Source organism: Gossypium arboreum, chromosome 5, assembly GCF_025698485.1.
Source record: "Gossypium arboreum isolate Shixiya-1 chromosome 5, ASM2569848v2, whole genome shotgun sequence".
Lineage (NCBI taxonomy): Eukaryota > Viridiplantae > Streptophyta > Magnoliopsida > Malvales > Malvaceae > Gossypium > Gossypium arboreum.
The window spans coordinates 25271223-25295305 of record NC_069074.1 but is presented as its reverse complement, the minus strand read 5'-3'; the positions used below and the strand labels follow the sequence as shown (position 1 = coordinate 25295305).

The 24083-nt window shown below is 33.3% G+C and overlaps 1 long non-coding RNA gene and 1 pseudogene across 1 annotated transcript; both read left to right on the top strand.

Moving 5' to 3' along the window:
• The first annotated feature begins 9664 nt into the window (after positions 1-9664).
• Positions 9665-12355, top strand: LOC128292632 (uncharacterized; annotated as a pseudogene).
• A 5583-nt stretch (positions 12356-17938) lies between these two features.
• On the top strand, positions 17939-23812 carry LOC108450772 (uncharacterized). The gene is made up of 3 exons (XR_001866271.2): positions 17939-18081; positions 19025-19122; positions 23479-23812. It is a non-coding gene; the product is annotated as an uncharacterized LOC108450772 (long non-coding RNA).
• Positions 23813-24083: the final 271 nt, after the last annotated feature.

Below are 24083 nucleotides of genomic sequence, written 5' to 3'. Positions count from 1 at the left end.
ACATAGAGCTCAAGAACCGTGCATGGTGGCTCCAATATCGTACGTTGATAGTGAATCGACTATAGGTGGGATCGATATCGATCTTAATGTTACACCCGATATGGATGTGGTTGGTGATGATGGTTACGATAGTAGTGATCCTTGTTATCAAGAAGTCGATAGTGATAGTGATCCCGATGTGGACGATGTCCCCGATGATATTGATGATGAAGACGTGAATGACGATAGAAACATTAACGCGTATTCGGTCGGGAACTAGATGCGACGTGTTGTGATTCACAATAATCCTGGGCCACACATGTCGCTCATAGACCCCGACGCCTGGCGCATGTAGCCGAAGTTTCAGAGTACACGAAATACTTCCGCTCACCGACCGGTAGTAAATTCGATCCCGAGGAGTTATTCGTCGGCCGAGATTCAAAGTAAAGAAGAGTGCGTATTTACTATTAAGCGGTATAGCATGAATATATCAGTATATTATAAAGTTGCAGTGTCGAAATCGACATTATATATTGGGGAGTGTTAGAAGTCGGGGGAAGGCTGCAATTGGCGGGTACGAGCTGCATTTATTCAAAATTCGCAGATGTGGGAGATACGCAAATTTGTTGGGCCTCACACATGCACATCAACACGTATGACAGAAGATCATCGAAAACTTGATTCTAAAACTATTTGTACGTGTATCATGCCAATGGTGAAGGACATGCCGACCATTAAAGTTTTTGATCGATTGTCAAATACAAGTACGATTCGATGTCGAGTGTCATATCGAAAGGCATGGATAGCAAAACAGATGGCAATGGAGCAATTGTATGGGGATTTCGATGCGTCGTATAACGAGCTACAGGGATGGATAGCCGCTATGCGGGAGTACGTACCAGGGACCGTTATTGAGTTACAGACACGACCTTATTACGGCCGGATGACCAACTACGCTTGGGAAAACGAATTTTCCATCGATGTTTTGGACGTTTGATCCATGTGTGCGCGCATTTCCCCACTGCAAGCCATTTGTGCAAGTGGATGGGACCTGGCTATATGGAAAATATACACAGATCTTACTTATTGCGGTTGCTCAAGACGGCAATAGGAACGTGCTCCCGATAGCATTTGCCATTGTAGATAAGGAGAACATGGAATCGTGGAATTCTTCCTTACCAACTGCGGAGGTATGTTATTAGCAACGATAATATTTGTATTATCTCCGATAGAGGAAAGGATTAATTGCCGCCATTAGACGTTCCAGTGTACCATGGAGATCCGTTTACTGCATCCGTCACATCGCAGCTAACTTCATTAGAGATTATAAAAATGCAAACTGGAAAAGACAATTTGTGAAAATAGGTAAACGATTGCCTTATCATTTCAATATAAGTTTTAGGCACATCAGTAACTTATCTATTCTTAATACATATACAACAGTCTGAGCTAGAGCCACACATTTTTCGCCAAATGATGACTCGACTTGAGAGTGACATGGAGGGTCAAACAAATACATCTTTTCGGCGTTGGTTGGGTACTATGGAGCCGTGGCAATGGGCTCAAAGTTTTGACGAGGGCTTTCGTTATGGTCAAATAACCACAAACTTAGTTGAGGGGGTCAACGCTGTATTGTTGAAAACACGACACCTTCCGATTTCAACAGTCTTCTCGGCTACATTCTACAGGTTGGCTACCTTGATGCCAAGAATGGGTCAGCAACAAGTTAACCAGATTGAGGCGGGACACATATTTGTCGAAGATATTAGGGATGCAATGGTTGCAAACCGTCGGATGGCGAGGTCGATGAATGTAGAAATATATTCACGACGCCTTGAAATGTTTCGAGTTACGGAGACCATTGGTCGTCGACCCGGTCTACCACCTAGGTCCTACAGAGTTGATCTCCGGAATAGACAATGCGATTGTAGGAGATTCCAAACACTTCATTACCCGTGTGCACATGTCGTTGCAGCGTGTGCTAAAGTGAACCTTAATGTTGAACAATTTGTCGAAGATGTGTATACACTCAATCGCACGTTACGTGTATGGGAAAACGAATTCCCTGTCCTGCCCGACCTATCTACATGGGAAGTACCTCCGATAACTTTCGAACTTGTCCCAGACAGAGGGCTACGCAGGAATCCAAGAGGTCGTCCGCAATCAACTAGAATCCGTAATGAAATGGACATTAGGAGAAATCCGATGATGCAGCGTTGTGGATTATGCAAGTTAGCTGGTCATAATCGGAGTAAATGCCCGCAATGAAACTATCATGTCGGACAATTGTCACGATCGGTAGGAATTGAACTTATGTTGTAATGTATTTATTTTATATGAAAAAAATTATATTGCAAATATTCCTCTATTTGTTAAAAATCTATCAAGCTGTTTTTTGGAGTTACAGTTACGATTATATCTGGAGCTACAGAATTCCAAATTAAGATCCGTTAATTTTTCTAGAAACTAAGCTCACATATCTTTTACCATAAAATTTTTAGAATTTTTATTTAGCCAATTAGTACAATTTATTCTTTAAAGTTACCCTTGCTTTCTTTGTTCCACACTCAGACCCTTATTAACTAAAACGAATTATATTATAGTGCGGATTTGGATAATGATATTTATCATAATATCATTTACAACTAATCATGAACTCACCATTTCATGGATCCCATGGTCAATTACACAATAAAACTTAATATAATCATCATTTAATTCTCATGAAGCACACATAACCAAACATTTTTACCAATTACCTACACTCAATCAACAAATTGACATATACAAACAAGGAACTGGTTGAGTTTACATTTACTCAACTTGCATATATAACTAAATATGTATCATCTATTTCATACGCCCATGAAATCTCTATATATACCGGTAATAGTATGTTCCAATTTAATTAATGTTCAAATTAGATTACTGTTGTAATGTATTTAAAGTTTGTTCCAATTTATATTACAAGACTAAGTTTGATACAAGTTTTAGTGTTTTAATGTTCAAAAATGTCCAAATTAATCTAATTTACGTTATGGTCAAATTTTGTTCCACGTTTAAAAGTTTCAATTAATCTAATTAAATATATACAAAAAATACAAACTTTTTAATATCAAAACCGAAGAAACCCCTAAAATTGATGGTTCGATGGTGTGGTCCTAGGGGTATATTTCTGCGGAGGTCGACGTGAGGGTGTCTGATACATAGAAGAAAAATCATATGGCTCGAATGGCATCGATGAACTTGAGCCGGGAGGAGTGCCATGCTGCGGTGGATACAACCCAATTGGAGTGGAGTACTGCAGTGGATACGGGCGGGCGATCTATATAATGCGGTGGATATGGGTAGGAGAGGTGTTATCTTTGCGGTGTGTACGACCCAAACATATCAAATCAGAATGGTATCCGCCTCGATAAGCCCAGAAATTGTCATTGCCATAAAATCTGGATGATAAAAGTATCGGTAGAAAGTGAATCGATGACGAGCCCGATAAATAGTCATTGCCCGCCAAATCCGGATGATAAAAGTATCGATCGAATGTGAATGCGATTACTCGGACTCGGCCTCCGGTACATACCTCTGCTCCGGCTCTGGGTCATGCTCGGCATCTGGGCGTGGATCGGGCTCTATATCGCCATCGCTCGTATGCCCCAGATCATTTGACGTCTTGGGGGACTATAGTCGATCGCCCACCAAGTAAATATGGCTTCCCATACTAAAGTACCATTGTATGTACTCTAACGATGGGCGCAAATCGGAAGACATATCCATCTCGAGGTCTTCGAGCCATCCGACTCCCCACACCGCAATATATCTTGATGCGTAACCCCCAATGCTGTCCATGTCTCCTCTCTTGTTCTTCTGTGAACCTCCTCCCCACCGTATTGGCGGATCCGGATGTCTTGGATGCAACCAAACTGTCGTAGTACTCGATCTCCGTGGTACCACTCGACTACATTGAAACTAATAATTGGTGCGTTTGTGCACCACAATTGAGAATCAACGTAGGCAGACGAGGGTATAATAGCCGCAATTTCTGGTCTACGGTATGGTATCCATATAAACTGCACGATTAATACCATGATTAAAATTTAACACGGTTGGAGTAAGATATAAAAAGCAATTACATGTCACGAATATTTGAATAGCTTACCCCTTCCCTGGCATGTTGTTCAATCATCAAACAATATATCGGGACAGTGTACGACCTCCCGATACCCGGATAAATACTCCATCTACGAAAACAATTTTCAAGTAAATATAGTTTCATTAGAATAGTATTATTATAAAGAAATTGCCAATTACTAACAAGTTAAATTTTATCACCTGTTAACTAGCGGATATACGTATGGTTGGTGACTAACCGATGCCAAGAATGGCATCCGATAAAGAGCCCATGATTGCAACAATATAAGGCATCCGCCCATGTCTACAGCATTAGGCTTTGTCGTCCGACAAAGCTCACAATACAACATTGCCAGAACTGCGGAACCCCAACTATAGGAGCGAACACTACGCAGATCAGTTAACAGAGGTAAATACTTGATATGAACCTTGTTGTTGTTCGAATTGGGCATCAATACACCCCCTATGATATGCATAATGTACGCTCGAGCTGCGCACACCAACTCTTCTTCGGTGGCATTATCTGATAAATGTTGAAAATTGGCTTTTAGCCATGTAAATTTCAACTTCGAAAAAGTAGACTCAGCATCGCCGAGCGAGGCTCCTAGTAGGCTGTAACAAAGTGCAGCCGGCTCAGCTATCGCACTTACGCCCGTGACGGCATCCCCGTCGATTGGGAGCCTAAACTGCAATGCAACATCCTCCAGAGTAACTGTGCACTCCCCACACGGTAAATGAAAAGTGTGGGTCTCCGGTCGCCAACGCTCGACCAATGTAGATATTAAATCGTACCGCAAATCGAACGTCCGGGTCAATGCTGCTGATCCGAATCCAGCTAGCTCTAAGTACGGCATCAGTCGTGCATCCGGGGAATATCCTACACCATTCACCACCTTTAATATGCGGATGCGAGTCATGACGGTGTTAAATTACAAAAAATAGTTATAATAACATAATTTATTTTCTTAAATTACGTAGATTTTTTTTAATGAAACCCTTGCGTAACAAATAACAATATATTACCGTATTATTAACTGTGTCACATATGTGAGAAAGTTTCTTATTGATCAATGAAGCCATTGCGATGCCTGCAATTTCAAAATAAATTTCGGTTATTAATTTTATTGTTTGATAGATTTTAAATATTTATTAGAATAACTTAATAAAAAAATAGCAAACAATTTTTTCGACAACATTTTCTTTTGCTATACTACATTAAAAAATTAAATGTATCCAATTTAAATACAAATATTATTATTATTTTAAAATGATAATAAGTAAAATATTTTCAGTATATTATTTTTCATATTATTTTAGCAAAAATGTTTTAAATGTATTATGTAAGTATTTTTTATATTAATTTAATAAATAACACTTGATTTTGACACTTTTCTTATTTTTTTTCGTATCTTTTTTAAATATATTACTTTCAGTATTATTTAATTTTAAAACCCTTATTCCATTACATAATGTTTTAAATATATTATTTAAGTATTTTAAATATTTTTAATAAATAACTCGATTTTAGCACTTTATTCATATTTTTTGTATATTATTTTTAAAATATATTATTTTCCTATTTTATTTTTTATATTATTTTAGCAAAAATGTTTCAAATGTATTATGTATATTATGTAAGTGTTTTTTATACTAATTTAATAAATAACCCCGATTTTGACACTTTTTTCGTATTTTTTGTATCTTATTTTTAAAATATATTATTTTCGTATTTTATTTCTTCGTATTATTTTATTACATAATGTTTCAAATGTATTATTTTAGTATTTTTATATTTTTCAATAAATATCCCTGATTTTAGCACTTTATTCGTATTTTTTCAGATATTATTTTTTAAAATATATTATTTTCTTATTTTATTTTTTATATTATTTTAGCAAAAAAATTCAAATGTATTAATTAACTGTTTCTTTATATTAAGGGTTTTTACTAAATAACCCGATTTTGATACTTTCTTCGTAATTTTTTATTTCCGTATATTATTTTTAAAAATATATTATTTTCGTATTTTATTTTTTATATTATTTTAGTACATAATGCTTCAAATGTATTATTTAAGTATTTTTATATTTTTTAATAAATAACCTGATTTTAGCACTTTATTAAGTATTTTTTCAGTATATTATTTTTAAAATATATTATTTTGGTATTTTATTTTAGCATAAAATCTTTCAAATGTATTATTTAAGTTTTTTATATTAATTTAATAAGTAACTGACTTTGGCACCTTGTTCGTATTTTTTATTTTCGGATTTTATTTTTTAATTATACTATTTTCATATTTTATTTTTTATATTATTTTAACAAAAACTCGTCACCACCACTTTCCCCAATAAAGTTTTTTTCAGTATTTTATTTATTCTCGTATTTTTTTCATTAATATATTTTTAATTTTTAAATTTTTACTATTTTTGTAAAAAGTTTAAAACCCGATCACATAAAAATAAAAAAATAAAAAATTTCTATAATAAGTCAAATAAATTAAAAAAATCTTTTAAACAACCTAAAACACACACTTAACAAATAAATTACATAAAATAATAACAAAAAATATTCTTTACACATAAATGTTTAATACTTCAATGAAAATATAAAATAAATACGAACATACCTTAATATCTCTTCTTAACCAAATAACACCTTAGAAAAAATAAAATAAAAATAAAAATTATATCGATTTAAATCTAAAACGTTATTAAACTAACATTAATTACTAAAATTTATAAAAAAATTACCTTTTCTTTCCTTCTTTTCCTTCCTCTTCTTCTTCTCCTTCTCTTTTCTTTTTCTTTTTCTTCTCTCACCGCAGCCTCCTTCTCCTCCTCTCCTTCTTTTCTTTCTTCTTCTTTTCTTCTTCCCTTCTTCCTTCTTCTCTCTTTTCTTCTTCTTCTTTGCGAAAATGAAGCTTGGGGACCATATATTATGGTCCCCCAAACAAAAACAAAACCCTCTCGCATGAGGGGTCAAATCGGTACCAAAAGTAGCTGACATCGGTGCCGCCTCTGCCAGAGGCAACACAGTGCCGCCTCTGCACCAACATGTCCCTTTTTTTTTCAATTTTTTACTGTTCGCAGTGCTTGTTTGTCGTAGGTGTGGTGCCTGTCGATTGGCTTGACCACCCTGACATACCATTTTCGTAATTACATTTTTTTATGTATTATTTTCGAATTTTTAAAATTTTTTATATTTTTTTAGTAAAAAACCCAACAATCCATTGTGAAATACCTTATAGAGTTAGTATAGTTAAAACATGTTAGTGGGTGAGATTTTATAGTAGAATCTAGTGCTGATTCAACAACGGGTGTCAGATTGTACCCATGTACTGTGATTTAGGTGTCACAAATGTTTGAAGGGTTTGTGTCTTGTGTACATCGAAAAATAAAACGATAATTTCCAGTATGCATATCCGAGAGATGTTTTAAATAAATAAAAAAACTACTTTATTGTGAAATTAGGACTGTTTTGTTGAAAAGGAAAAATCCATTCTCGTAACAAGCTTTTTAAGTGGTATTTTGATATAGATGTTTTCATTGGAAAACAATATCAACGGAGGGATAGGAATTAAAATTCTACTTTTATTTAATTTCTTTAGGAGTTTTAATTTTACTAGGTTTTTTTATTTCCTTATAAACTTTAAATTAGGAATTCTATTAGGACTTTAAATTAGGAATTAGATTAGGATTTTCCTTTGTAATTAATAGCCTATAAAAAGGCTGCCAATATGAAATAAAAGGGGAGTTTATTTTTTATCACAAACGTTAGTTTGGGAAGGGGGTTCAGTCAAAGACGAATCTGCCTTTGAGTAACCATAGGTCGAAGCAAGGATACTTTCTCGTCTAGACACTGTGACTAGATCTTACGCCAAGGCGCATAACAACTTGGTATCGAGTCATTTGTCATGGGTGACGAAAAAACTTTGATGACCAAGTGGAGGCATTTATGGAACAAATGGCTACAAGGCAACAAGCATCGAGGAGCAGATGGCAATTTTATCTCTTTCGGTCAAAAGACAACGAAGAGAATTTAGAAAAAATAATGAAGAACAAGGCAAAGTGGAGGCAAGAAAAGAAATTGATTCACAACACGGTGGGGCATGGTGCCAAGATACTCCAAGATGGAATTTCCCACTTATGATGGTGTTGGTGATCCTTTAGGATGGTTAAAAAGATGCGAAAATTTTTTTGGCAATCAGCGGACCAACGAAGAAGACAAAGTCGGGCTAGCTTCATTCCATCTCTTAGGAGAAGCACAATTGTGGTTTGATCAAATCGAGGAAGAGGAGGCAAATCTGGATTGGGAGCGTTTTAGAGAGTGTTGTCATGTCAGGTTTGGGCCACCTATGAGTAATGACCCATTGGGGGAACTTGCAAACTTGAGACAAACTGGGACGGTAGAAGAATATCAACGTCAATTTCAATCACTACTGGCTAGGACTCTTGATCTTAAACCTCGACAACAAGTAAACCTTTTCTTCTTGGGATTAGTAGAGGAACTTAGAATTGATATCGAGATGCAACAACCGGGAAACCTTAGAGTTGCAATGAATATGGCTCGAGCTTTGGAACGGAAACAAAAAGTCTCTTCCAAGATGTTATCTCAAACCAATCTAAACTGGTCAGCTTCCCAAAACACTAGCAGCAATTCCATTATTCCAACAACTAAGAGCTTTGCAAAGGGAGGAGAACAAACAACGAAATCAATGGGGAATAACAGCAAAATAGGTTCTTCCGTACCATTTATCAAAAGATTGACACGAGCAGAGATGGCGGTGAGAAGGGCTAAGGGATTGTGTTATAATTGTGACGAGTCTTACTCCATGGGGCACAAATGTAAAAGGCTATTTTGGATAGAAGTACCAGATATTGATGATGGGCAAGATGATGAGGTAGATGATCTTGAAATTTCCTTACATGCCATTAGAGGAACTTGTAATTCATCTACTATGCAACTACCAGCAAAGGTGTAAGGAAAAACAGTGTTAGTTCTCGTTGATTCAGGCAGTACACATAACTTTCTACGCGAAGGTCTAGTGCCAAGATTGGGACTAAAAATACAAAAGAAAAGGGGGTTGCAAGTATGTGTGGTAAAAGGAGAACGGGTTCCTAGCATTGGCATTTGTAAATCAGTACAGTTCGTTGTGGCCAATGACAACTTTCAAGCTAATTTTTATACAATACCATTAGAAGGGTTTGATATGATTCGGGGGGTTAAATGGTTGTGTACCCTCAGTCTAATTTTATGGGATTTTAGCTCCTTAATTATGCAATTTGCAGTAAACAATAAGAAGATACTCTGGTAAGGGTAGCACCCAGAGGAAGTTCCACGACTCAGTTTGATACAGGGACAGGATTTAACTAATATAGTATTAGATAAGCTACTGGTAGAATTTGCGCATTTATTCCAAGAACCGACTGGGTTACCTCCTAACCGTAAATGTAACCATCGTATAACTCTCAAACCAGGAACGAGACCAATTGTAGTCAGGCCTTATCGATATCCATATTTTTAAAAGGATGAGATTGAGAAGAAGTGTGACCAAATGTTACAACAAGGAATCATTCGACCCAGTAGATCACCATTCTCTTCTCCAGTACTATTAGTAAAGAAGCATGACAGGTCATGGCATTTTTGCATCGATTATCGAGAGCTTAATGCTTGCACTGTTAAAGACAAATATTCAATTCCTGTCATGGATGAATTGTTAGACGAACTTCATGGGGCAAAATATTTTACAAAATTAGATTTACGATCGGGATATTTTCAAATTAAAATGGTAACTACTGATGTGGAAAAGACAGCCTTTCGAACCCACCATGGACACTTTGAATTTCTTGTCATGCCATTCGGGCTTACCAATGCCCCTTCCACATTTCAGAGTTTGATGAATGACATTTTTCGCCCTTACTTGCGTAAGTTTGTTTTAGTCTTCTTTGATGACATATTAATTTATAGCAAAACATGGACTGAACATATGCATCATGTAAGATTAGTTTTTGAACTCTTGGGGGATAATATGTTGTTCTTAAAGAAATCCAAGTGTTTCTTTAGAGAGTCTCAGGTAACCTACCTCGGTCATGTCATCTATGGTGAAGGGGTCGAGGTTGATCACACTAAAATTAAAGATGTCACCGATTGGCCAACTCCTAAAACTATCAAGGCTCTACGAGGTTTTTTTGGGTTAGCAGGATATTACAGAAAATTCATCAAGAATTATGGACAAGTGGCTGCACCCTTAACATCTCTTCTAAAGAAAAGTGCCTTCAACTGGACTAAGGAAGCTGATGTTGCTTTCACCCAATTAAAAACTTCTCTTTCAGCAGCCCCAGTTTTGCAATTACCCAACTTTGCGGAGGAATTTGTGGTTGAATGTGATGCTTCGGACAGCGGGTTTGGAGCTGTACTACAGCAAAAGGGACACCCCATTTCCTTTTTCAGTTACAATATTGCAGATCGACACCTTAAGTTGGCTGCCTACAAACGTGAATTAATTGGTTTGGCAAAGGCAGTGACTCATTGGCGACCCTATCTTTGGGGAAGGCATTTCCTCATCCGTACTGATCACTTCAGTCTTAAGTATTTGTTAGACCAACGACTTACGACATCCCCACAACAACATTGGATCAGCAAGCTAATGGGGTTTGATTTCTGAGTGGAATATAAAGTAGGGAAGTTGAACAGGGCTGCAGATGCTTTATCTAGAAAAGACAAAGACTTACCACACCTCATGACTATTTCATTCCCTCAAGTTGAAATTCTTAAAGCCATCAGACGAGAAATAGAAGCTTCCCCAGAATTATCACAACTCCAGCAAAGAATTCTACAAGGAGAGTTGGGGCCCGATTGGGTTGCACAATATGGGTTAATTTTCTTCAAAGGGAGGTTGTACCTTTTACCTACCTCACCAATTATTCCCACTCTTATCTCCTCTATACCTGCTATGGCACATGAAGGGGAATTGAAAACATTGCATCATCTTCGCCAAGATTTTTTTTGAAAAGGAATGAAGCTTGCAACCTCAGAATTTGTGCAACATTGTTTAGTATGCCAACGCCACAAATGGCAAAATTTACAGCCCGCAGGTTTACTTCAACCTCTTCCAATACCACAACATGTTTGGGCTGATATTTCTATGGATTTCGTGGAGGGTCTACCCAAAGTAAAAGGGAAATCGATACTTATGGTGGTTGTGGACAGACTGTCGAAGTACGCTCATTTTTTACCTTTGTCCCATCCATTTACTGCTATATCTGTTGCTACTGTCTTCTTTGCAGAGGTATTCCAACTTCATGGCTTGCCGGAATCCATAGTTTCAGACCGTGATAAAGTTTTCCTCAGCCTGTTTTGGAAGGAATTATTTCATCAAAGTGGTTCTAAGCTCGCTTTTTCCTCATCATACCATCCCTAATCTGATGGTCAGACAGAGGTAGTTAACCAAACAATAGAAATGTACCTACGATACCTCTCTAGTGATCATCCACGACAGTGGGTCGATTGGGTTCCATGGGCTGAGTATTGCTACAACACCTCATATCACACTGCCCTAAAGGCCACTCCCTTCCAATTAGTATACGGTAGGGATCCACCTCGACTTCTCTCCTATTCAGCTGGTTCTACAAGGATTGAAGCTGTGGATACGGCTCTACAAGATAGGTATGCACTTTTACACAATGCTCGGGATAGACTCTTGCAAGCTTAGCAACGAATAAAAGCCACTTATGATTTGGGGCACAGAGAGTTGAATTTTAAAGTCGGGGATTGGGTTTGGTTACGGCTTCAACAGTATCGACAATTGACGATAACTAAACAGAAGCATCACAAGTTATTGCCAAAATATTTTGGTCCTTTTAAAGTCTTGAACAAAATAGGATCAGTGGCCTATAAGCTTGAATTACCTACAGGTAGCAGAATATATGATGTATTTCATGTTTCTTTCCTCAAAGAATACAAGGAACCTCAACCAAATGCGGTAGGAGACTTGCCCTTAGTATATGATGGCAAGGCCTTGCCTACTCCACAAGCTATTATTAATACCAGGCTTAATCGAGGTCGACGGGAACTATTAGTGCAATGGGCAGGATGTCCTCAAGAAGATGCCACTTGGGAACCAATTGATAATTTTCGAGCAGCTTATCCTGAATTTGAGCTTGAGGACAAGCTCAACTCCGAGAGGGAGAGTAATGATATAGATGTTTTCATTGGAAAACAATATCAACGGAGGAATAAGAATTAGAATTCTACATTTATTTAATTTCTTTAGGAGTTTTAGTTTTACTAGGTTTTTTATTTCCTTATAAACTTTAAATTAGGAATTCTATTAGGACTTTAAACTAGGAATTAGATTAGGATTTTCCTTTGTAATTAACAGCCTATAAAAAGGCTGCCAATATAAAATAAAAGGGGAGTTTATTTTTTATCACAAACGTTAGTTTGAGAAGGGGGTTCAGTCAAAGACGAATCTGCCTTTGAGTAACCATAGGTCGAAGCAATGATACTTTCTCGTCTAGACCTGTGACTAGATCTTACGCCAAGGCGCATAACATATTTTTGGTAATGAACGTAAACCCATATCTATAAAAACAATGGAAATTTGATAATATTGTATTGCAATTTGCAAAGAAACATGTGAAAAATGGAAACTTCAAATGCAGCTTCCAAATCCGACCAAGGACGAAATTTAATCTTGAAGTCTGATATAGAAAAGAAATAGCACAAAATTACAGCTTTACAAGAAGGAATATACTCAAATTGCTTTGCTCTTTTGGGTTAAAATATCGAACACATGGTGGGCACATATTCATTTTTTTCAAAGTTAAAATAGTTGAGCATCTTTCCATCTCTACATTGCTTCTTTTTAACAGATAACTTTTGTGGGCATTTTTCATTTTGACTTTCTGCTTTGCTTTCTCTCTATTAGTATATATGCATAGGCCGTAGGCCGTAGGCCGTAGAGAGATTTAGGTTTCGTTTGATTTTATGAAACTGAGGCCACTTTAGTTTTAGTTGGCTTTTTTTTGAAAAATAGAAAACATTAAATAAAATATATTTGGTTGAAATTGTTAAAATAATTTTGAAAACTAAAATATATAAAAATTATTTTCTAGTTTTCACAAAAATTCTTGGAAAAAATCAATTAAAATTTTCTAATCAAATTTTTAAATATTAAATTGGTACCAGAGTTGAAATCATATAGATGTAATTTTTTCTAATTCTCAAATTTTTATTATAAAAATAAAAACCAAATATGTTTTCATTATTAAAAATAATTTTATTTATATTTATTAAACATATTTTTCAATAGTTTAAAAATTAATTTCTAAAATAAAAATATTTTTAGAAACTAAGGCTTAGTTTCGATGGGCGGTATGATTACCTCCGGTGAGGTTAAAAAGCAATGTGGCGGTGAGATTAATTCTTGTAGCGGTGAGATTGGTTCTTGTAGCGGTGAGATTGGATCTTGTAGCGGTGAGATTAGAAACAATGATTGGAGTGTGTGTTTAAATTCAAACGCATTTATGGCGGTGAGGTGAAAATAAAAATAACTATTAAAGACATCAGATTAGAGTTGATATATAATAGAAATTTTTAAATTATTTTACTTATATAAAATTATTAAAATATGTAAATTTATAAATTCATTTAATAAATTATTAAAATTTATCTTCCAATATTTTATTATAAATATTTTAATGAATTATATAATCAATTTAAATTATTTATTAGATAAAATGATAATAATTTTTAATTTTTATAGTTAAATATTCTTTTATAACAATGATAAATATTATTTTCACAAATATTAACATTATACTTGGATCAAATTTTGAAGTATCTAAAAGAATTATTTTTAATAAATATATATATATAGTAACATAAGACATAACAAGTTTCATTATTACTAGAAATTAGGGTATGATACAAAATTATTTTTACAAATATTGATTCATTAAACTATTTGCAATGGTTTCTCTTAACATTGCAATTTCAAGGTCACTTTCACTGTTAGAAGAACTCGATTCACCTCTATCAAAATGGCCTGAAGAGATTGGCATGTCGGGTATATTCTCAAATTGTCGAAAATCCTCATCATTTGGCCAAGCATGTCTTCGAATATAATTATGCAAAACCATTGTTGCAATAACTATTAAAACTTGCTTGTCGAATGAATAGCTTGGAATATCTCTTAATATTGGCCATTTTTTTTCCACACTCCAAATGTTCGTTCAATCACAGAGCGTAACGAAGAATAGGCATGATTAAAAATTTCTTTTTTTCTAGATGCTCGATGATTACCTCGATGAAAGTCAGGTAAATGATATCGTTCCCCCCTATATGGACCTAGAAAACCTGCCATTTGTGGATATCCCGAATCCACAAGATAATATTTTCCTACAAAAAGTAAAACATAATATCAAGTTTAAAAAAATTAAAAATTTTAATATTGTTTTTATGTAAAGATTAATTAAAAAATTAAAGTTCAACTTTGGTGGAGGTGTGGAAACTTTAACTATTGTTTTCTAAGTGCTTGCAAAAAATTCTCTTGTCATGTCTTTGTTCCTTCCCAACCTGTGAAATGCAAAAATAAAGCACATGTTGAAGTCACAAACTGCCATAATATTTTGAGTTGGTTCACCTTTTTCGTCTGATATAAGGTATTTGACAAGAAGGCGAAATGCATGCTTTTATGTGTGTTCCATCTATGGCCCCTATACAATCCTTTAAAATAAATACAAGTAATGAGATAAAAGTTAGAAATAATTTATATTTTAAAAATATAAATATTGTGTAAATTTTACCTTAAAGTGAGGCCAATATCTTGTATCATGTCGAATATGGTTCGGTACTTCCTCGAATTGACCTTCAGTGGGTTTAATCGCGTCTATTCCCATTCGAGCAAATATATGTAACATATCAGTAAAAATTCGACTAACAATTTCCCCAGATTGTTTAAATCGCTCTGCTGCATTTGAATTTGATTCTCTATTTCTAAGAATATACAATGATAATGCTAACTTCTCCATCGCAGATACATTCCCATGCTTTAAGCCATAATTGGTTTGCAAATCATGCAACAAGCTGTGAAATATATTTTTTGGCATCCTAAAACTATTCATGCAATGATCATCATGCCCATTTAATATTTCGTCCACCTACATTTGACCTGTATAATTTGAATCCATAAACGGTTGCTTAGTGAAATAAGTTTCATGGTGTAGCAATACACTGCTTAACACTTGTTCTTCCTCTTCATGATAATTGTTGTGCTCAACTTGTGTAACAATTGTGGCTATTCTTCGTTGAGCTTCTTCACTTAATTCAGGGGTATCATAATTCATATAAAAACTATTATACATATTGTTAAATTCATCTATAACCTGAAAAAGTAATCAAATGAAAATAAATTAATAACTTGTGACATTCTATACAACATAAAAATTGAATAAAAGCATAGCTAAAAATACCAAACATAAAAATATCATACATTAGGTTTACCTATAAAAAGTAGATCATACATTAGTTTTGCATATAAAAAGTATATCATACATTAGGTTCACATATAAAAAGTAGATCATACATTAGTTTTGCATATGAAAAAGTAGATCATATAAAAAAGTAGCATAGTTATATTACAATAATAATTCTAAGGAGCTTATGGTGGAGGTGATGGATGGTATGGTTGGAAGGGAAAGGAGGATGTTGCTACCAAGGATGAAAATGATGCAATTGGATTTTGTTCAGCATACTCACGTCGAAGCCACCAAACCTTAACATCTGGATCTAAGTTCAAAAACACTTCTCGTTTCACCAGATTTGGAACATTTTGATGGCAAAATAGTACAGTTCATCTTTTTTTGGAATTTCATCTCCCAAATCACGCAAAGCATCAATTGCATTTGAAATAGTATATTCAGAGTGAGGAAAAACAATTTCATTCACCGACTTCCTTGGACTAGCCATACTCTCACACAATTTCTCAATATGAGTAGCCAATGAATCTCTTGATGATTTTCTACTTGAACTTGATTTTTTTCCTTTACCGTGTACAAACCCAAGTGTTTCCTTTCTTAGATTAGGAGTTTCACGAGGAGGGTTTGATGGTACCTCATTAGGAAGGATACTTTCATTCTCATTACTATTTTCATCTGAATCACCAAATCCCTCATTATGTGTATCATCTTCCATAGGAACCCCACTTGGAAGAACACCAGACGAAGGTGCCCATGCATTATCTCCAGTGGCTACAATGCCACCAAACATTTTCCACATTAAATCATTCAATCGTGGTTCAATTCTTTTCTTCTTAAATCCTTTAAAATCAGGATTTTCCTACATAAAAGTTTAAATGTTATACTCAAATATTTATATTTGTAATTTATTAATTTCACTAAACTTTATGCATTAAAATAATGATAAAGTTAACACTATCCTGTATTTTTTCAGCCCACCATTCTTCGGTAGCATCGACCGTCTTTTTAGATGGACACCATCCAATACCTGTAGATTCCTTAAGCAACTCCTTCCATAACCTCCATTCCTTTTTTAATGTATCCCACTTGTTTTTCAATTGAGGTTTTCCTTAATTTTTTTGTGTTTTTGCTTGAAAAAGAGCAACGACATTTTCCCATCATTTTGAGTTTAGATGAGTTGTTGGTCTATTACCAGCATTGACTTCATTCACGCAAAGCTCACTAAATATCAATGTCAGCTCATCATCCCAAACAGCTTTTGTTGCTAAGGTACTATCTCCCTCCACAAATTTTCGTGTCTTTACCATCTATTATTATTTTGATTTTAAATGTCAACCAACATAAAACCATAAATATATAATTAGATATAATAATATAGTTTCATAAAAAAATTAAGAATAACACATCACAAAAAGATGAAAGCCATAAGATGAACAGTAAAGAAAAATTCTCAAAGATCCATGGTAAACAATTATGAGGATATAGAAAGGATAATTGATTATCATATGCTTCATAAAATTAAACAAAGACTAATTGTCTTGCATAACTTGTTTTGGAAATAAATTTTAGACTTAATATATCATTTGGTACCTAAGTTTGACTTTTTTTAATGTAGCAGTACCAACTTTTAGTATGTAATTCAAGTTTTAGGGTTAATTTGATAAAATTAATTGCAAAATTATTAGATTTAAATTTTCATATTTTTAATAAAATCATAACATTTCATTTCATCTTCAAATATCATATAGTGATGAACACGCAATGCCCTTAGAGGTCGAACTCAATAATTCTAAGAAATTACCGAGGAGTACATCATGTGCTTTTTAAAACACTTCACACTGACAGGTAACTCGTGTTTAAATTTAAAGGTTTGTGTGCTTAATTAATTAAAAAGGATATGATTGCAAATTATGAAAATATTGAGGGCAGTTTTAATAGGATCGAATTGTATGTGGTTTTATTAATTAAAGTGTTTGCATGGTTATTAAACCATTTAGTTGTAATGGACGGTAGAATAATAATTTAAATGGCATTATGCATGATTTTTTTTTATATGTTATTTAAGGTTATTTTGGTAAGATAACTATTATTGTAAGTATTATAAAACATAAAAATTAGAAAGCCATGCATGCATTCATTTTAGTGCCGAATTGGATTGGTTTTATAAGTTTGAGTGCTTATGTTGTAAATTAACCTTAGACAAAAGCATAGACGGTAATTTGGAGATTGTTAAGATGAAATTATTAGTGAAGATTGATTTTAAGTACTTAATTGGTAAATAACCCTTTTAATTTGATGAGTGCCGTATATGTCCATGCTATATGTGCCGGTTTAAATCAATTAGAAAGGCTAATATAGTAAATTAGTAATAACTCAAATATTGATAAAACAAAACACAAAAATGTTAGTGCTTGCATGTTCATCTTTTGAGGAGCCGAATGTTGGAGAAGAAAAGCTTTGAAATTTCGGCAATTTGAGATCAAAATTCAAGGTGAATTTCTAGTTAATTTTGTTACATTTTAGTAGTTTTGAACTCCTTGCTTAATTCTCTTCAAAACCCACTTGATAATTTTTGTTATAGTGACTAATTGATAATCTGCTATGGTTTAGAAAGCTATGGAATTTGAGTTTTTATGATAGAAATTTAGATATAAATAATAAGAACAAGAGTTTTTGATAAAATGAATTCCATAATTCTCAGCTTATTTGAAATTTTCTCGGGAAACAAACATAAAAGTACTGTAAACTAAACCAAAACACAATAAAGTTAAAAGAAAAAAAAACTTACTGCCATTTCTTTCTCTCTCAGCAAACTTGAGAAAGAAGAAAAAAAAACTTACTGCCATTTCTTTCTCTCTCAGCAAACTTGAGAAAGAATACCCAAATTTCTCAATAAAAAGAAACTACTTTGTTATCAAATAATTTTTTAAGAACCCATGCCATTGATAAAGTTTGACCTTCCACTCTCCACTCTCTTCTCTTTTTTCTTTTGGTTTTTTTTTTTTCTCTCTGTAATAAAAATCTTTGTTCCTACTTAGTTTCAGATTTAAAATTTTAATAGTACTTGTTGAATATAATTTAAATTGATAAATTGTTTTAGATGTGGTATATTTGGATTACTGATTGTAAATGTGAATTGAAAGTGCTGGAGTAATGACTTTTACTAGTGTTTCGGCTTATGAAAGTTAGCATGATCAGCTTAGAAAAGCATGAACTATGCATGTGAAATGACTTTTGTTTCGGAGTAATGACTTTCATTTGTCTGCATTTACATATGCATGAAGCGAATATAGTTGAGAGGGCTCCTATCAAGAGTATTTTTGAAGCATGACAATATCAGATGTCTTTAATAATGGTGATACTACTTGATAGGATTGACTTTTGTTTTGTTCTACAGAAATGGCTTAAAATTGTTGATATGTTTTCATTTTCAGGAGGCTGATGCATAAAATAGAGTTTACTTCAGACTTCACATGATTTAAGAAAGATGGGGCACAATGGTTGGTTGATAACACAGACATCAAACTTGTAGGTAAGATTTTACATTTTTCCTTGCAGTTACACGATTTTAAACAAGTTTCACTATTTCAAATACATACCTTGCCTGCTTCTACACTAACAAATGAAGTAGGCATCTCAGAGCCTCCAACCTGCAAGACACAAATCATAAGAACATAATATTGAATGTTGAACTAAGCTCACTTTTTTTTCTCACATTTCATAACAAACAAACAAAGAATTTATATAATTGTAAGGTTCATTTTCTTCTCACTTTTCATAGCAAACAAACAAAGAATTTATCCCAATGCACTTCTAAAAACTCAATCCCATCAACACAACAAGGACTTGTTTTTTTTCAGTTCCCATATATTTTTCAATTAACCAAATTCAACTAAGTTTAGTTTTGGTGATTAGGACTTCAAATTTGAGTGCCAAAGAAAATCAAAATAGGGTAATATGAAGAAAACAGAAATGGGAAAAGTTCATCTTGCTTTTCCTCATATTTATTAGCAAACAAACAAAGAATTATTTGTATGTACTTCCAAAAACTCAACCCCATCAAGGCCAAAGTCTATTTTCTTTTCAATTCTCCAAATTCAACTAAGCTCATTTTTTGCTGTTCAGGGTTTTAAATTTGAGTGCAATAATAACAAAACAGAAATGGTAAAATTCTTTTTTTAACCTCACATTTCTCAGCAAACAGACAAAGAATTAACCAAATGCACTTCTAAAACATTAGATCATTAATCTACTGCTTTAACATCAATAGTCAAAAGGACTAACAACTGCGACAAAGAAGAGTAGAAGAAGCCAGAACTAGAGATAATAAGAAATTAATGAAAATACCTCAGCCACAACCAAGAACAAAGCAAAAAAGAGGGGAGAAATCAGTGTTAAAACACTACTAAACCAAGAACAAAGCAAAAGAAAATGGTTGTTTCGTTCTCAAAAATAATAGTAATAATAATAAAAACTGTGACAAAGAAGAGTAGAAGAAGCCAGAACTAGATATAACAAGAAATTAATGAAAATACCTTCAAAAAGCAGCCACAACCAAGAACAAAGCAAAAAAGAGGGGAGAAATTAGTGTTTTACTTCTCAAATATGAAAAAGAAAATGGCTGTTTCGTTCCCAAATCTGAAAACAACTGTGGTTGGGGAAGAAATTAATTTAAGTTTCGAGGCTAAAATGGTAAAATAATAAATAAAAGTATGGGTATGTTTGTCTCAAAAAAATACCTACAATTGTACTGGCCTTCACTGCAGCTGAATCCTCCAGCCTGTTTTCAGCATATCAGTGTGGCTGAAATAAGTTTTCACTGCACTGTGCTGTTGAACCAAACAACATACCAGTGAGTTTACTATCCCTCACTGCACCACACTGACCTTCACTGGTAAACCAAAGGAGGCCTAAATCTAACCTTTTTATTTATTTATTTAAGTTTCACTATCACTTTTGCATCTTTATTAAAAGGTTTTTTTTTTTTATATAATACTTAGAGCCGTAATTTCTTTCAACCCTTAAATAGAAAAATAAACAAGCTTAAACTTACATCCTCCTGTAATGACAGCAATATCAATATCAATATCAATCAAATTAAGACTTGATTGATTCACGAATATAATTTTATACTTTCCTTACAAAATTCAAGTGACATTTTTTTTAAGATGCCCTAATTTTAAGCATGATTTTAAAAACTATAAAATGGAATAAGTTTATATATATATATATATATATATATATGATATTAATAATTAATGTGTGAAATTTTTATAAATATATGTTTCAGAATTATTATGACATATTAAAAATATTACAAGAAAAATATAAATAGAAAAATTCTATTTTTTATAATTTGCTTTTGGACCTTCTGCATTTGCATATTTACAAAGGGGTTAGTTGGATATTAGATTTAGGCTTCCTTTGGTTTAGTATTTAATGTCAGTGTGGGGCAGTTAGGGTAGATAACTGCTATCAACCTCACTGATAGCTTGTTTGGATCAGCATCAATAGTACGTTCAAATTTATTTCAATCACATTGATAGTCTCAAATTTGACCTGAGGTTTTAGCACCAGTTCAACCCAATAAAGCAGTAGATATTTTTAACAGACAAAAGTACTCATACTTTTATTTATTATTTTACCACTTTATCATTGAAAGTTAAACTAATTTCTTTCCCAACCTTATTTGTTTTCAGATTTGGGAACAAAAAAGTCACTTGTTTTCAAATTTGAGAACTAAAATAGTGATTATTGTTGGTTTCTTCCTACTTTTTTGCTTTGTTTTTTGTTGTGGCTGCTACTTTTTTCTTTGTCTAAAGGTTAGTTTTTATATATTTGTGTTGAGTATGGTATCATGTTCATGTTACGTTTTCGTCTCGTTTTTAAATTTTCCGAGTTTAGATCGGATTATTGATTAGTTGGGGTATCCGCAAATACAAGTTGTAGTTTCCACTTCTACAATGAATGCAAAAATTTAGCTTGTAGTTGGGAATTTTTTAAGAATTTTTTAGTACAATGTAGTGCTCAGTTGTAGTTTTTCTTCTTAATACAAGATTGAAATGATGAAACAAACGATAAAATTGGGAAAAATTATTGAAGAACAAAAAATTGGTAGGCTAAGAACAAAGGGTTTGTTTAAAAACTAATTTATTGCATTTGAATAGGCAATTGAGTTTTGCTCTAATGATATTAGAGATGTAGTCTTTCCATATGTATATACGTTCTTATGCTTATTCAGTTTTCCTTTCAAATTATGTAAGCTTTTGAGACCAACAAATCTTGAGAAACACAACTTTGAAATATCCCCCTTTTGAAAGAATTTTAGCTTTCTCATTCCCCTACAGATCTTTGTGTTTGAAAAGCTAAACTGTTATACGTCTTTAGAAAATCTAGACATATGAAACTTAGGTAGTGTGGAAAATCTATCTAACATGGTTATACAACTATCCAATAAGAAATGAAATGTCGTATGATTTGGTGCTAATGCTAGACTATGTCACATTGACTCTTTATTTTTTTTTTAAGTATTCATATTGGATGCCCTTAGTTTTTTTCATTCATATTTGAAAATCGGTGTGGAGACACGATATACATGTATACATGTCCCATATGAGTGAAAATTAAATACTTATATTCTATATTTTGTTTAGTACAATAAATCAAGTTGTTAGAGAGTTTTTGTGAGAAATATTGAAGGAGCTTTACAAATGTGTGGATGTATATATACCATGATATCTGTAATAGTCCGTTTTTAGGTCAAATCAAAACAGTAGTTTCGGGACCACAAATCTGAAGTTGAAATATTTATTTTATTATTTTAATAAGGTTTAAAGCATGATAGATTATTTTTGTGAAAGTTTTGTAAAGAAATTTTATTGTTTAAATGTTCAATTCGGTAAAAATGACTAAATCGCGTAACGTGTAAAAGTTGAGTACTATTGTTAAAAGTGTTTAATTTCTATGGCTTATTAAAATGGGAGTCCTTGCATGTCAATTAAACCTTAAATGGAGTTAGTGGAAGTTAGTGGTTTGGTATATATGTGAATATTAAAATTATTAAAGGTTAAATAGGTAATTTTGGTTATTAATGATTAAATAAATAAAAAAATTACAAAATCATGGAAAATATGCTTCATTCTTGCAAAAAAATACAAAGAAAAGAGAATTAGAAAAGATTTATAGGGTTCGGCACTCTTAAAGCTTAATTCGGACCAAGATAAACCGAGTTCGGGTTTAGAGCGAGGAATGGAAAAGATTAGCGAGTAGCCATTAGTTGATATCCGAGCAACTCGAGGTAAGTTCGTATAATTAGAATCAAACTATAATATACTTGTAATGGTTGAATTGAATGTTTATAATTGAATTAATTGATGATATATCGGATGTGTTATCAAGCTTTAGTTGAATTTATAAGAATTCATTGGATATGAGTGACATGTTATTGTACTTACCGAAATGGTCGAGCTCCTGCGTTTGTTACAGACTCACCATAGCTCGTATGAGCTTCCCGTTCAGCTCAATAGAGCTTCCCGTTTCCATCTCAATCGAGTTCACTGTTATCAGCTCATAATGAGCTTACTGGCCATGCCTCGAAAAAGCATGTATGATGATGAATTAACGGATTATTGACATTGTTCACTCGATTATCCTTTGAAGTTCTAATAGATTCAACGAGCCTAAATAATGTTATATGAACAAGATATGGTTTATGTATTAGTTGAATGACTAACATGTGATGATTATGTGTAATTAGATAATAGATTTATATTGAATTGTTGGCCTGTTATTATTGCATTTGATTTCTTTAAATGGTAAGTTTAATTCTGAATTATACGGACTTACTAAGCTTAGAACCTTACTCTGTTTCAGTTTCTTTGTCTTATAGAGGTTCGTTAGCTCACTCGTTCCAGACAAGTCGGAGTTCCGCGTCACACTATCCAAATTTCCGTTTGGTATTTTGAACTTATGAACCTTTGTAAATATGGCATGTATAGGCTAGTTTGATAATATAAGTTATGTTTTGGAACCATGTTTTGAGTAAGAATTGTATATAAGTTAAGCCATGTGATTTGGCTTATTTGGTACTATGTTTTGGTTATATATGTGTGCGTTTAATCATGGTATGGTTTTAGTATGATAATGTATGTGTGATGTAATGGCCTAAATTCAAGGTTATCAGAATAGTGGTTTCATAACCACAAATCCGATTTAAAGAGAAATTTATCTTAATATTTTTACATGAATATTTATATGATAGTAAAATCGTATTAAAATATCGATAGAAAAATTTTACCGATTTAGTGGTTAGTTAGAAAAAGAAATTATTAAAGAAATTGGGTAAAAACAAAGTATCGAGATCTCGATCTCATAAAACCGAGTTGGAAATATTTTTATAAATATTTATGAAATGTTAGTGATGCGGTATTAAAATTTCGTTAGGAAATTTTAATGTTTGGGAAGTCAATTAAATGAAAAGGACTAAATTATAAA